The sequence below is a fragment of the Lolium rigidum genome, chromosome 7, assembly GCF_022539505.1.
Source record: "Lolium rigidum isolate FL_2022 chromosome 7, APGP_CSIRO_Lrig_0.1, whole genome shotgun sequence".
NCBI lineage: Eukaryota > Viridiplantae > Streptophyta > Magnoliopsida > Poales > Poaceae > Lolium > Lolium rigidum.
The window spans coordinates 110680520-110693703 of NC_061514.1; positions in this window are offsets into that span (position 1 = coordinate 110680520).

The following is a 13184-nucleotide window of genomic DNA, read 5'->3' on the forward strand; positions in this document are numbered from 1 at the left end:
ACACATATATAAAGGTTCCCCGACGAATCTCGAAAAGGAGGTGGAGCGTAACACAGAAACATCGAAATCGAGTATGAACACACAAATATTGGAGGGGAAACGCCACTAGAGCCGCCACCGGTGGAATCTCGACCCTCTCCAACATCTACACCAACATCACCATGATGAAGAGGAGTAGTCCACCTCCGGACTATGGGTTTGTGGCCGTAGCTTGATCTCTCTCTTGTTCTATCAATGATCTAGTACCATATGAGCTGCCTAACTGATACGTCCAAAACGTATCTACTTTCCCGAACACTTTTGCTATTGTTTTGCCTCTAATTTGTGTATTTTGGATGCAACTAACACGGACTAACGCTGTTTTCAGCAGAACTGCTCTGGTGTCTCGTTTTTGTGCAAAAATCGAACTTTCAGGAAAATCCTCGAAATTTATGCGAAAGGTTCTATTTTCCCAGAATATCGACGGTGCGAGAAGGGCAAGCCAGGTGGGGGCCCGAGGGCCCCAAACACTAGGCCGGCGCGGCCCAGGAGGGGGGCGCGCCACCCTGTTGTGTGGGCGCCTCGGCTGGCCCCCGACGCCCTCCTTCGGACTACTTAATGCCTTCGACCTAAAAACGCACGGGGGTTAGTCGAAATCGCCAGAAACCATCCAGTACGCCGCCACCGTCGCGAAACTCCGTCTCGGTACCGTAAACTCCGTTCTGGCACTCCGCCGGGACGGGGAATTGGAGGAGATCATCGCCATCATCACCACCGACGCCTCTCCATCGACCAGCCATGTTTCCCCCATCCATGTGTGAGTAATTTCCCCGTCTGTAAGCTGAAGGGGATGGTAGGGATTGGATGAGATTGGTCATGTAATAGCATAAGATTGTTAGGGCATAGTGCCTAGTGTCCGTAATTGGTACTTTTATGATATTGTTGCAACTTGTTATGCTTAATGCTTGTCGAGTAGGGCCCGAGTGCCATGATTTCAGATCTGAACATGTTATCGATTCATGATGATATTCATTGCTTTATGATCTTACCTGCAAGTTGTATACACGTATTGTTGTCCGGAACCGGAGGCCCCAAAGTGACAGAAATTGGGACAACCGGAGGGGAAGGCGGTGATATGAGGATCACATGTGTTCACGGAGTGTTAATGCTTTGCTCGGGTGCTCTATTAAAAGGAGCACCTTAATTTCCAAGTAGATTCCCTAGAGGCCCGGCTGCCACCGGCTGGTAGGACAAAAGATGTTGTGCAAGTTTCTCATTGCGAGCACGTACGACTATATATGGAACACATGCCTATTGATTGATTAGTACTTGGACACCGTTTAATTATTATCCGCAAATGCCCCGCTTTGATTGTTACATGAGTTTCTCTCATCCATGCAACGCCCGTTCATCCATCCCCTGTGCCTACAGTATTTTAATCCTGCTGTTTACTATAATCACTACTGCTGTCTTTGTTACTCTCTGCTGCTCGTTATTTCACTACCGCTACTACTATAAAACTGCATTACTACTGATAAACTCTTGCGAGCAAGTCCGTTTCCAGGTGCAGCTGAATTGACAACTCCACTGTTAAGGCTTTCAAGTATTCTTTGTCTCCCCTTGTGTCGAATCAATAAATTGAGTTTTACTTCCCGCGAAGACTGTTGCGATCCCCTATACTTGTGGGTCATCAAGACTATTTTCTGGCGCCGTTGCCGGGGAGCATAGCTTTATTTGCAAGTTCACTTGGATTGATATTGTTCGCTGGAAATTCTCCATCATGGGTAAACCTCGCGATCCTAAAGTCGCCATATTACCATCCACTACAAGAAAAGGTACAACTCTGAGTACCTCTGCTGATCTTGATTCACCATCTGTGATTGATAAACTTGTTTCACCACCACATGCTTCACATGCTTGGTACTTCTGCTGGATCTGAAAATTCTTATAATATTGATGATGCTTCTGCTGTGCTTGATGATAGTGGTTCATTGGGATCTTTTCTAGATGCTACAATTGCTAGGTCTAGACAAATTGAAAATGCAGAAACTCCTAATGAAAATGCTGCTACACCTGTTAATTCACCTGAGTCTGTTGAATATTCTAGTGATGATCTTGGTGAGGATTATGTAGAACTTGATGATGATTTTATTGATAAATGCAATGCTACTACCGATGCAAGAAAAATTAAAAAGTTGCTTGCACAACATACTGTTAGATATAAGCTGTCTCCTGATCCTAAATTTGCCACATCTCCTATAAACATTAAGGATAAGGATTATGATGTTTCTCTTGATCTATCTCATATATCTATTGTGAAAAAACACCTTTTTGTGGTACTGAAAAAGAAAGTGCTGTATAACACATGATTGAGCTATCTACTCTTAGTAGCTTGTTTTCTGATGATGTTAAGAAGCGTACTTATTTCGTTGCTAAAATTTTCCCTCTCTCATTAAAGGATGATGCTAAAACTTGGTATAATAATTTGCCACCTGATTCTATTAATAGTCCAAAAGAATTGCTTGATGTTTTCTTCCGGAAATACTTTCCTGCTAGTGCTCAACATATTGCTTTGCAGAGAATTTATAATTTTGATCAGGAAGATGGAGAGAAATTGCCTGAGGCTTGGGCTAGATTTTGCTCTCTTATTAGAGCTCGGCTCGACATGTAGGATAACGTTGCATAGAAAACAAAAATTTTCCTACCGCGAACACGCAATCCAAGCCAAGATGCAATCTAGAAGACGGTAGCAACGAGGGGGTATCGAGTCTCACCCTTGAAGAGATTCCAAAGCCTACAAGATGAGGCTCTTGTTGCTGCGGTAGACGTTCACTTGCCGCTTGCAAAAGCGCGTAGAAGATCTTGATCACGATCGGTTCCGGCGCCACGAACGGGCAGCACCTCCGTACTCGGTCACACGTTCGGTTGTTGATGAAGACGACGTCCACCTCCCGTTCCAGCGGGCAGCGGAAGTAGTAGCTCCTCTTGAATCCGACAGCACGACGGCGTGGTGTCGGTGGCGGTGGAGAACTCCGGCGGAGCTTCGCTAAAGCACGCGGGAGCTATGGAGGAGAGGGGGCGGCTAGGGTTTGGGAGGGGGTGGCCGGCCACTCAAGGGGGCGGCCAGGTTGTGGTCTTGGGGTGGCCGGCCCCCTCCCTTGGCCCCTCATTATATAGGTGGATCCCCAAGAGTTGGTCTCCAAGTCTTCGAATAAGACCCGAACCAAAACCTTCCAAAAGGAGGGGAAACCTAGCCAAGCTAGGACTCCCACCAAAGGTGGGAGTTCCACCTCCCATATGGGGGTGGCCGGCCCCTAAGGGGAGTCCACTTGGGACTCCTCCCCCACTAGGGTTGGCCGGCCATGGAGGTGGAGTCCCATGTGGACTCCACCTTCCTTGGTGGTTTCTTCCGGACTTTTCTAGAACCTTCTAGAACCTTCCATAGAACCTTCCGCGACATTTTAATTCACATAAAATGACATCCTATATATGAATCTTATTCTCCGGACCATTCCGGAACTCCTCGTGATGTCCGGGATCTCATCCGGGACTCCGAACAAATATTCGAACTCCATTCCATATTCAAATACTACCATTTCAACATCCAACTTTAAGTGTGTCACCCTATGGTTCGTGAACTATGCGGACATGGTTGAGTACTCACTCCGACCAATAACCAATAGCGGGATCTGGAGATCCATAATGGCTCCCACATATTCAACGATGACTTTTAGTGATCGAATGAACCATTCACATACAATACCAATTCCCTTTGTCTCGCGATATTTTACTTGTCCGAGGTTTGATCTTCGGTATCACTCTATACCTTGTTCAACCTCGTCTCCTGACAAGTACTCTTTACTCGTACCGTGGTATGTGGTCTCTTATGAACTTATTCATATGCTTGCAAGACATTAGACGACATTCCACCGAGAGGGCCCAGAGTATATCTATCCGTCATCGGGATGGACAAATCCCACTCGTTGATCCATATGCCTCAACTCATACTTTCCGGATACTTAATCCCACCTTTATAACCACCCATTTACGCAAGTGGCGTTTGGTGTAATCAAAGTACCTTTCCGGTATAAGTGATTTACATGATCTCATGGTCATAAGGACTAGGTAACTATGTATCGAAAGCTTATAGCAAATAACTTAATGACGAGATCTTATGCTACGCTTAATATGGGTGTATCCATTACATCATTCATACAATGATATAACCTTGTTATTAATAACATCCAATGTTCATGATTATGAAACTAATCATCCATTAATCAACAAGCTAGTTAAGAGGCATACTAGGGACTCTTTGTTGTTTACATATCACACATGTATCAATGTTTCGGTTAATACAATTATAGCATGGTATATAAACATTTATCATAAACATAAAGATATATAATAACCACTTTTATTATTGCCTCTTGGGCATATCTCCAACAAGTCTCCCACTTGCACTAGAGTCAATAATCTAGATTACATTGTAAGGAACCTAACACCCATGGCATTCTGGTGTTGGTCATGCTTTGCCCTAGGGAGAGCTTTAGTCAACGGATCTGCTACATTCGGATCGGTGTGTACTTTGCAAATCTTTACTTCTCCATCTTCGATGTACTCGCGAATCGAGTGGTAACGCAGCTTGATATGCTTCAACCTCTTGTGTGACCTTGGTTCTTGTGCATTGGCGATGGCACCCATGTTGTCACAAGTATATGACTAGTGGGTCCAATGCACTAGGAACCACACCGAGCTCTACAATGAACCTCTTCATCCATACCGCTTCGATGAAGCCTCCGAAGCCGCTATGTACTCCGATTCCGTTGAAGACTTCGCCACCGTGCACCGCTTCGAGCTTGCCCAGCCTACTCGCAGACACCATTCAATATAAACACGTACCCGGATCGTGACTTAGAGTCATCAGGATCGTTGTTCCAACTTGCATCGGTGTAACTTGTTACAACGAGCTCTTGGTCACCTCCATAACAAAGAAACATATCCTTAGTTCTTTTCAAGTACTTCAGGATATTCTTGACCGCTGTCCAGATGTTCCATTCCCGGATCACTTTGATATCTCGCTAGTCAAACTAACGAGCATGCGCTATATCCGGTCTTGTACATAGCATGGCATACATAATAGAGCCTATCGCCGAAGCATAGGGGATCCGATTCATCCTTTCTCTTTCTTCTGCCGTAGCCGGTCCTTGAGTCTTACTCAAGACCTTGCCTCGGTAACATAGGTAAAAACCCTTTCTTACTTTCGTCCATTCTAAACTTCTTTAGAATCTTGTCCAGGTATGTACTCTGTGATAGCCCTATTAGGCGTCTTGATCTATCTCTATAAATCTTGATGCCTAATATATACGATGCTTCACCAAGGTCTTTCATTGAAAAACTGTTATTCAAATAACCTTTTACACTGCTTAATAGTTCTATATCATTCCCAATCAATAATATGTCATCTACATATAATATCAGGAATGCTACAGAGCTCCCACTCACTTTCTTGTAAATACAGGCCTCTCCATGACACTGTATAAACCCGAAGTCTTTGATCACCTTATCAAAGCGTCGGTTCCAACTTCTTGATGCTTGCTTCAGTCCATAGATTGAACGCTGAAGTTTGCATACTTTGTCAAGCATTTTTAGGATCGACAAAACCTTTGGGTTGTACCATATACAACTCTTCCTCAATGTCTCCATTAAGGAATGCCGTTTTGACATCCATCCGCCAAATCTCATAATCGAAAAATGCAGCTATTGCTAACAAAATCCTCACAGATTTTAGCTTTGCTACGGGTGAGAAAGTCTCATCGTAGTCAACTCCTTGAATTTGTCGGAAACCCTTTGCGACAAGTCGAGCTTTATAGACAAGTAATATTACCATCAGCATCTCGTTTTTCTCTTGAAGATCCATTTATTCTCGACAGCCTTTCGGCTATCATGTAAGTCTACCAAAGTCCATACTTTGTTATCATACATGGATCCCATTTCGGATTTCATGGCTTCTTGCCATTTGTTGGAATCTGGGCTCATCATCGCTTCTTCATACGTCGCAGGGTCCTCATCATTGTTATCCACAATCATGACATTTAGACAAGGATCATACCAATCAGGAGTGGCACGTTCCCTTGTCGATCCGCGAGGTTCGTAGTTTCCTCGTTCGAAGTTTCATGATCATTATCATTAGCTTCCTCTCGTTGCCGGTGTAGGCGGTACAGTACAACTTCCGGTACTCGCGCTACTCGATCAACGAGTATAGATTCATTAATCTCATCGAGTTCTACTTTTCTTCCAGATCACTTCTTTAGTGAGAAATTCTTTCTCAAGAAAGGTTTCGTTCTTAGCAACAAAGATTTTGCCTTCGGATCTCGTGATAGAAAGTGTACCCTATAGTTTCCTTAGGGTATCCTATGAAGACGCATTTCTCCGCTTTGGGTTCTAGCTTGTCCGGTTGTAACTTTTTTACATAGGCTTCGCAACCCCAAACTTTAAGGAACGACAGCTTAGGTTTCTTATTAAACCATAATTCATACGGTGTCGTTTCCACGGATTTTGATGGTGCTCTATTTAAAGTGAATGCGGCTGTCTCTAATGCATAACTCCAAAATGATAACGGCAAATCAGTAAGAGACATCATAGAACGAACCATATCTAAGAGAGTTCGATTACGACGTTCGGACACACCGTTTCGTTGTGGTGTTCCCGGCGGTGTCAATTGTGAAAGTATTCCGCATTTCTTTAAATGCATGCCAAACTCATAACTCGGATATTCACCTCCACGATCGGATCGTAGAAATTTGATCTTCTTGTTACGTTGATTTTCTACTTCACTTTGGAATTCCTTAAACTTCTCGAAAGTTTCGGATTTATGTTTCATGAAATAGATATACCCATATCTACTCAGATCATCTCGTGAAGGTTAGAACATAACGATAACCACCGCGCGATGCTACACTCATTGGTCCGCACACATCGGTATGTATGATTTCCAATAAGTCAGTAGCTCGCTCCATCATACCGTAAAATGGAGTCTTAGTCATTTTTCCCATTAGACATGCTTCGCATCTATCAAGTGACTCAAAGTCAAGTGATTCAAGTAATCCATCAGCATGGAGTTTCTTCATGCGTTTCACTCCAATATGACCAAGACGACAATGCCACATATAAGTAGAATTATCATTCAATTTAATTCGCTTAGCATCAATGTTATGTATATGCGTATCACTACTATCGAGATCTAACGAAATAAGCCATTCTTTTGTGGTGCTCGACCATAAAAGATATTATTCATAAAAATAGAACAACCATTATTCTCGGACTTGAATGAATAACCGTCTTGCATTAAACAAGATCCGGATATAATGTTCATGCTTAACGCAGTACATAATAACAATTATTTAGGCTTAAAACTAATCCCGAAGGTAGATGTAGAGGAAGTGTGCCGACCGCGATCACATTGACCTTGGATCCGTTTCCAACGCGCATCGTCACTTCATCCTTCAGCAGTTGTCGTTTATTCTTTAGTTCCCGTTTCGAGTTACAAATATGAGCAACCGAACCAAGTATCAAATACCCAGGTACTAGAACGAGAACCAGTGAGATAAACATCTATAACATGTATATCGATATACCTTCTTTCTTCTTCTTGACAAGGCCGCTCTTCGGATCCGCCAAATACTTGGAGCAATTACGCTTCAGTTGTCCCTTCTCCTTGCAAGTAATAGCACTCAAGCATCGTGCTTAGGGCCGTTCTTAGGTTTCATAGGAGGCGTGGCAGCTTTCTTGCCACCCTTCTTGAATTTTCCCTTAGACTTGCCCTCGTTTCTTGAAACCGGTGGTCTTGTTGACCATCAACACTTGGTGCTCTTTCTTGATCTCAATCTCAGCAGCTTTTAGCATGCCAAAGAGTTCAGTGTAACTCCTTGTTCATGTTCTCGCATATTGTAGTTCATCACAAAGTTCTTGTAACTTGGTGGCAGTGATTGAAGGACACGATTAATCCCCGATCCGTTAGGAATCACTATTCCCAAGTCACCGAGTTTCTTCGCATGCCCGGTCATGGCGAGCATGTGCTCACTAATGGAGCTGCCTTCTTCCATCATACAGCTCGAAGAAATGTTTCGATGCTTCATAGCATTCCACGGCCGCATGAGTCTCAAAAATAGCTTTCAGCTCATTCATCAACTCATGAGGATCGTGGTGCTCAAAACGTTTTTGAAGATCGGATTCCAGCATCGCACAGGATGGCACACCGAACTTGAGAGTACCGAGTTTTCCGAGTCTCGTAAACAGCTTTTACTTCATCGGTTTCAGCTTCTGCAGGAGGGTCACCTAGCGGTGCATCAAGCACATATTGCGGATTTCCGCCGCAGAGGAAGATCCTCACATGACGGAACCAGCCGGTGAAGTTGCTACCGTTGCTCTTAAGCTTTTCTTTCTCTAGGAACTGGTTAAAATTGATTGGGGACGCCATCTCTACAACATATATTTGCAATAGTTTAGACTAAGTTTATGACAAAATGAGTTCAAATTTTAATTCAACATAATTAAAAATCTAGGTGAACTCCCACTCAAAACAATATCCCTCGCATTGTCTTAGTGATCACACGAACCAAATCTACCGCACCTAAACCCGATCATCACGAGAAAAGGTGTGATTTCAATGGCGAACACTCAAAGTGTTCATCATATCAATCATATGATTCATGCTCTACCTTTCGGTATCATGTGTTCCGAGACCATGTCCGTACATGCTAGGCTCGTCAAGGCCACCTTAGTATCCGCATGTGCAAAACTGTCTTGCACCCGTTGTATGTACTTATTGAATCTATCACACCCGATCATCACGAGATGCTTCGAAACGACAAGACTTGATAACGGTGCTACTAAGGATGAACACTTTATTATCTTGAGATTTTAGTGAGGGATCATCTTATAATGCTACCGTCGCGATCTAAGCAAAATAAGATGCATAAAAGGATTAACATCACATGCAGCTCATATGTGATATGATATGGCCCTTTTGTCTTTGCGCCTTTGATCTTCATCTCCAAAGCACGGACATGATCTCCATCATCTTCGGGCATGATCTCCATCATCGTCGGCGTAGCGTCAAGGTCAATGGCGCCGTCTTCATGATTGTCCTCCATGTAGCAACTATTACAACTACTTTGAAATACTACTCAACATGAAATTTAAAGACAACCATAAGGCTCCCGCCGGTTGCCACAATACAATAATGATCATCTCATACATATTCATCATCATATTATGGCCATATCACATCACCAAACCCCGCAAAAACAAGTTAGATGCTCTCTAATTTGGTTTGCATATTTTACGTGGTTTAGGGTTTTCGATATAGATCTAATCTACCTACGAACATGAACCACAACGTTGATACTAATGTTGTCAATAGAAGAGTAAATTGAATCTTTACTATAGTAGGAGAGACAGACACCCGCAAAGCCTCTTATGCAATACAAGTTGCATGTCGAACGAGGAACAAGTCTCATGAACGCGGTCATGTAAAGTTAGTCCGAGCCGCTTCATCCCACTATGCCATAAAGATGCAAATTACTCAACTAAAGATAACAAGAGCATCAACGCCCACAAAACCATTGTGTTCTACTCGTGCAACCATCTATGCATAGACACGGCTCGATACCACCGTAGGATAACGTTGCATAGAAAACAAAAATTTCCTACCGCGAACACGCAATCCAAGCCAAGATGCAATCTAGAAGACGGTAGCAATGAGGGGGTATCGAGTCTCACCCTTGAAGAGATTCCAAAGCCTACAAGATGAGGCTCTTGTTGCTGCGGTAGACGTTCACTTGCCGCTTGCAAAAGCGCGTAGAAGATCTTGATCACGATCGGTTCCGGCGCCACGAACGGGCAGCACCTCCGTACTCTGGTCACACGTTCGGTAGTTGATGAAGACGACGTCCACCTCCCGTTCCAGCGGGCAGCGGAAGTAGTAGCTCCTCTTGAATCCGACAGCACGACGGCGTGGTGTCGGTGGCGGTGGAGAACTCCGGCGGAGCTTCGCTAAAGCACGCGGGAGCTATGGAGGAGAGGGGGCGGCTAGGGTTTGGGAGGGGGTGGCCGGCCACTCAAGGGGGCGGCCAGGTTGTGGTCTTGGGGTGGCCGGCCCCCTCCCTTGGCCCCTCATTATATAGGTGGATCCCCAAGAGTTGGTCTCCAAGTCTTCGAATAAGACCCGAACCAAAACCTTCCAAAAGGAGGGGAAACCTAGCCAAGCTAGGACTCCCACCAAAGGTGGGAGTTCCACCTCCCATATGGGGGTGGCCGGCCCCCTAAGGGGGAGTCCACTTGGGACTCCTCCCCCACTAGGGTTGGCCGGCCATGGAGGTGGAGTCCCATGTGGACTCCACCTTCCTTGGTGGTTTCTTCCGGACTTTTCTAGAACCTTCTAGAACCTTCCATAGAACCTTCCGCGACATTTTAATTCACATAAAATGACATCCTATATATGAATCTTATTCTCCGACCATTCCGGAACTCCTCGTGATGTCCGGGATCTCATCCGGGACTCCGAACAAATATTCGAACTCCATTCCATATTCAAATACTACCATTTCAACATCCAACTTTAAGTGTGTCACCCTACGGTTCGTGAACTATGCGGACATGGTTGAGTACTCACTCCGACCAATAACCAATAGCGGGATCTCGGAGATCCATAATGGCTCCCACATATTCAACGATGACTTTTAGTGATCGAATGAACCATTCACATACAATACCAATTCCCTTTGTCTCGCGATATTTTACTTGTCCGAGGTTTGATCTTCGGTATCACTCTATACCTTGTTCAACCTCGTCTCCTGACAAGTACTCTTTACTCGTACCGTGGTATGTGGTCTCTTATGAACTTATTCATATGCTTGCAAGACATTAGACGACATTCCACCGAGAGGGCCCAGAGTATATCTATCCGTCATCGGGATGGACAAATCCCACTGTTGATCCATATGCCTCAACTCATACTTTCCGGATACTTAATCCCACCTTTATAACCACCCATTTACGCAGTGGTGTTTGGTGTAATCAAAGTATCTTTCCGGTATAAGTGATTTACATGATCTCATGGTCATAAGGACTAGGTAACTATGTATCGAAAGCTTATAGCAAATAACTTAATGACGAGATCTTATGCTACGCTTAATATGGGTGTATCCATTACATCATTCATACAATGATATAACCTTGTTATTAATAACATCCAATGTTCATGATTATGAAACTAATCATCCATTAATCAACAAGCTAGTTAAGAGGCATACTAGGGACTCTTTGTTGTTTACATATCACACATGTATCAATGTTTCGGTTAATACAATTATAGCATGGTATATAAACATTTATCATAAACATAAAGATATATAATAACCACTTTTACTATTGCCTCTTGGGCATATCTCCAACATGACCATGATTTAGAAAAGCATGATTTACTTGATATATTTTATAGTGGACTAACCATTGAGTCTAGGGCATACCTGGATAGTTGTGCTGGTTGTGTTTTCAGGAAAAGAACTCCAGACGACGCTGAAGAATTATTGGCGAGAATAGGCCGGAATCATGATGATTGGTCTACACCTGAACCAACCTCGACACCAGTATTGAAGAAGAGGGGTATGATTAAATTAAATGATGAAGATATGAGGGAAGCCAAGAAATCTCTTAAAGAGAAGGGTATTAAATCCGAAGACGTGAAGAATTTACCTCCCATAGAAGATTCATGTAAGATCACTCCCCCTTCATCCATGATTGAGGTACACTCTCTTGAATGCTTTACTAGAGAAGATATTCCATATTCAAAACCTCCTGCTCAATGCTTAGATGAGTTTGATAATTATATTGTTAAGCAAAGTAATTTCAATATGAGAGTAGAGAATCATTTAATGGAAAATTCTCGAGCTATTAGTGAATTGCATGGTATTATGGAGAGAACCTCCAATGATGTCAAGATGATTGTTAAACATTTTCAAATGGTTCAAACTCAAATTGATCAACTCACTAAAGTGCAAAGTGACTTGTTAAAAGATAATTCTAAAGAAAAGCATGCTTATGAAGTAACAACTAGAGGCGGTGTTTCTACCCAGGATCCTCTATATCCTGAAGGGCATCCCAAGAGAGTTGAACAAGATTCTCAACGAACTGAAACTAGTGCTCCATCTAAGAAAAAGAAAAAGAAACATAAACTGTCGTAGAATCCTCTGAGCCTGTTAATGATCCTAATAGTATTTCTATTTCTGATGCCGAAACTGAAAGTGGTAATGAACATGATAAAGATAATGATAAGAATGATGCTTCTGATGAAGAAGAGGTTGAAGAAGTGACGTGGGCACTACCCTTCGGGTAACCCACATTACCCTATCCTGTATTGACTAATTGGAGGCCCATGAAGACACCTGAAGGCGAGATGGGCCACCAGGACGGCGCACCAGAAGGTTCCTTGACGGGCAAGACAAGGAACCGACCGAACAAGGAAAGATCGGATCTAAAACTACTGTAAACCTAGTCGTACTCGGTGAGACCTCTTGAGACCTAGCCTCCTATATAAAGGCCAGGAGAGGGGCTGCCGAGGGACATAATCAACCTTAGCAATCTTAGCCAACAGAAGCTTAAAGCTAGGTCACCTTATGATGTCTACGTTCCCCCTCCTTTCCTGTAGACAGTGTTGGGCCCCCAAGAGCAGAGGTTTGTAGAACAGCAGCAAGTTTTCCCTTAAGTGGATCACCCAAGGTTTATCGAACTCAGGGAGGAAGAGGTCAAAGATATCCCTCTCATGCAACCCCGCAACCACAAAGCAAGAAGTCTCTTGTGTCCCCAACACAGCCTAATAGGTGCACTAGTTCGGCGAAGAGATAGTGAAATACGGGTGGTATTAATAAGCAGTAGCAACGGCACCAGAAAAGTGCTTTGCCCAGGACAGTAAACAAGCAGTAGTAACGCAGCAGTAGTAACGCAGTAAAACAGTAAACAAGCAGCGATAGCAGTATTTAGGAACAAGGCCTAGGGATTACACTTTCACTAGTGGTGACATAGGCATCCCAAATGGGCCTGCCGAATATAGTACCCGGGGTTTATTGAAGGCCCACTACCCGAAGAATAAGAAGACTCGAGAGCCCAAGATGTATTTAAGGGAAAGATAGAGTTGTAATAGGAAG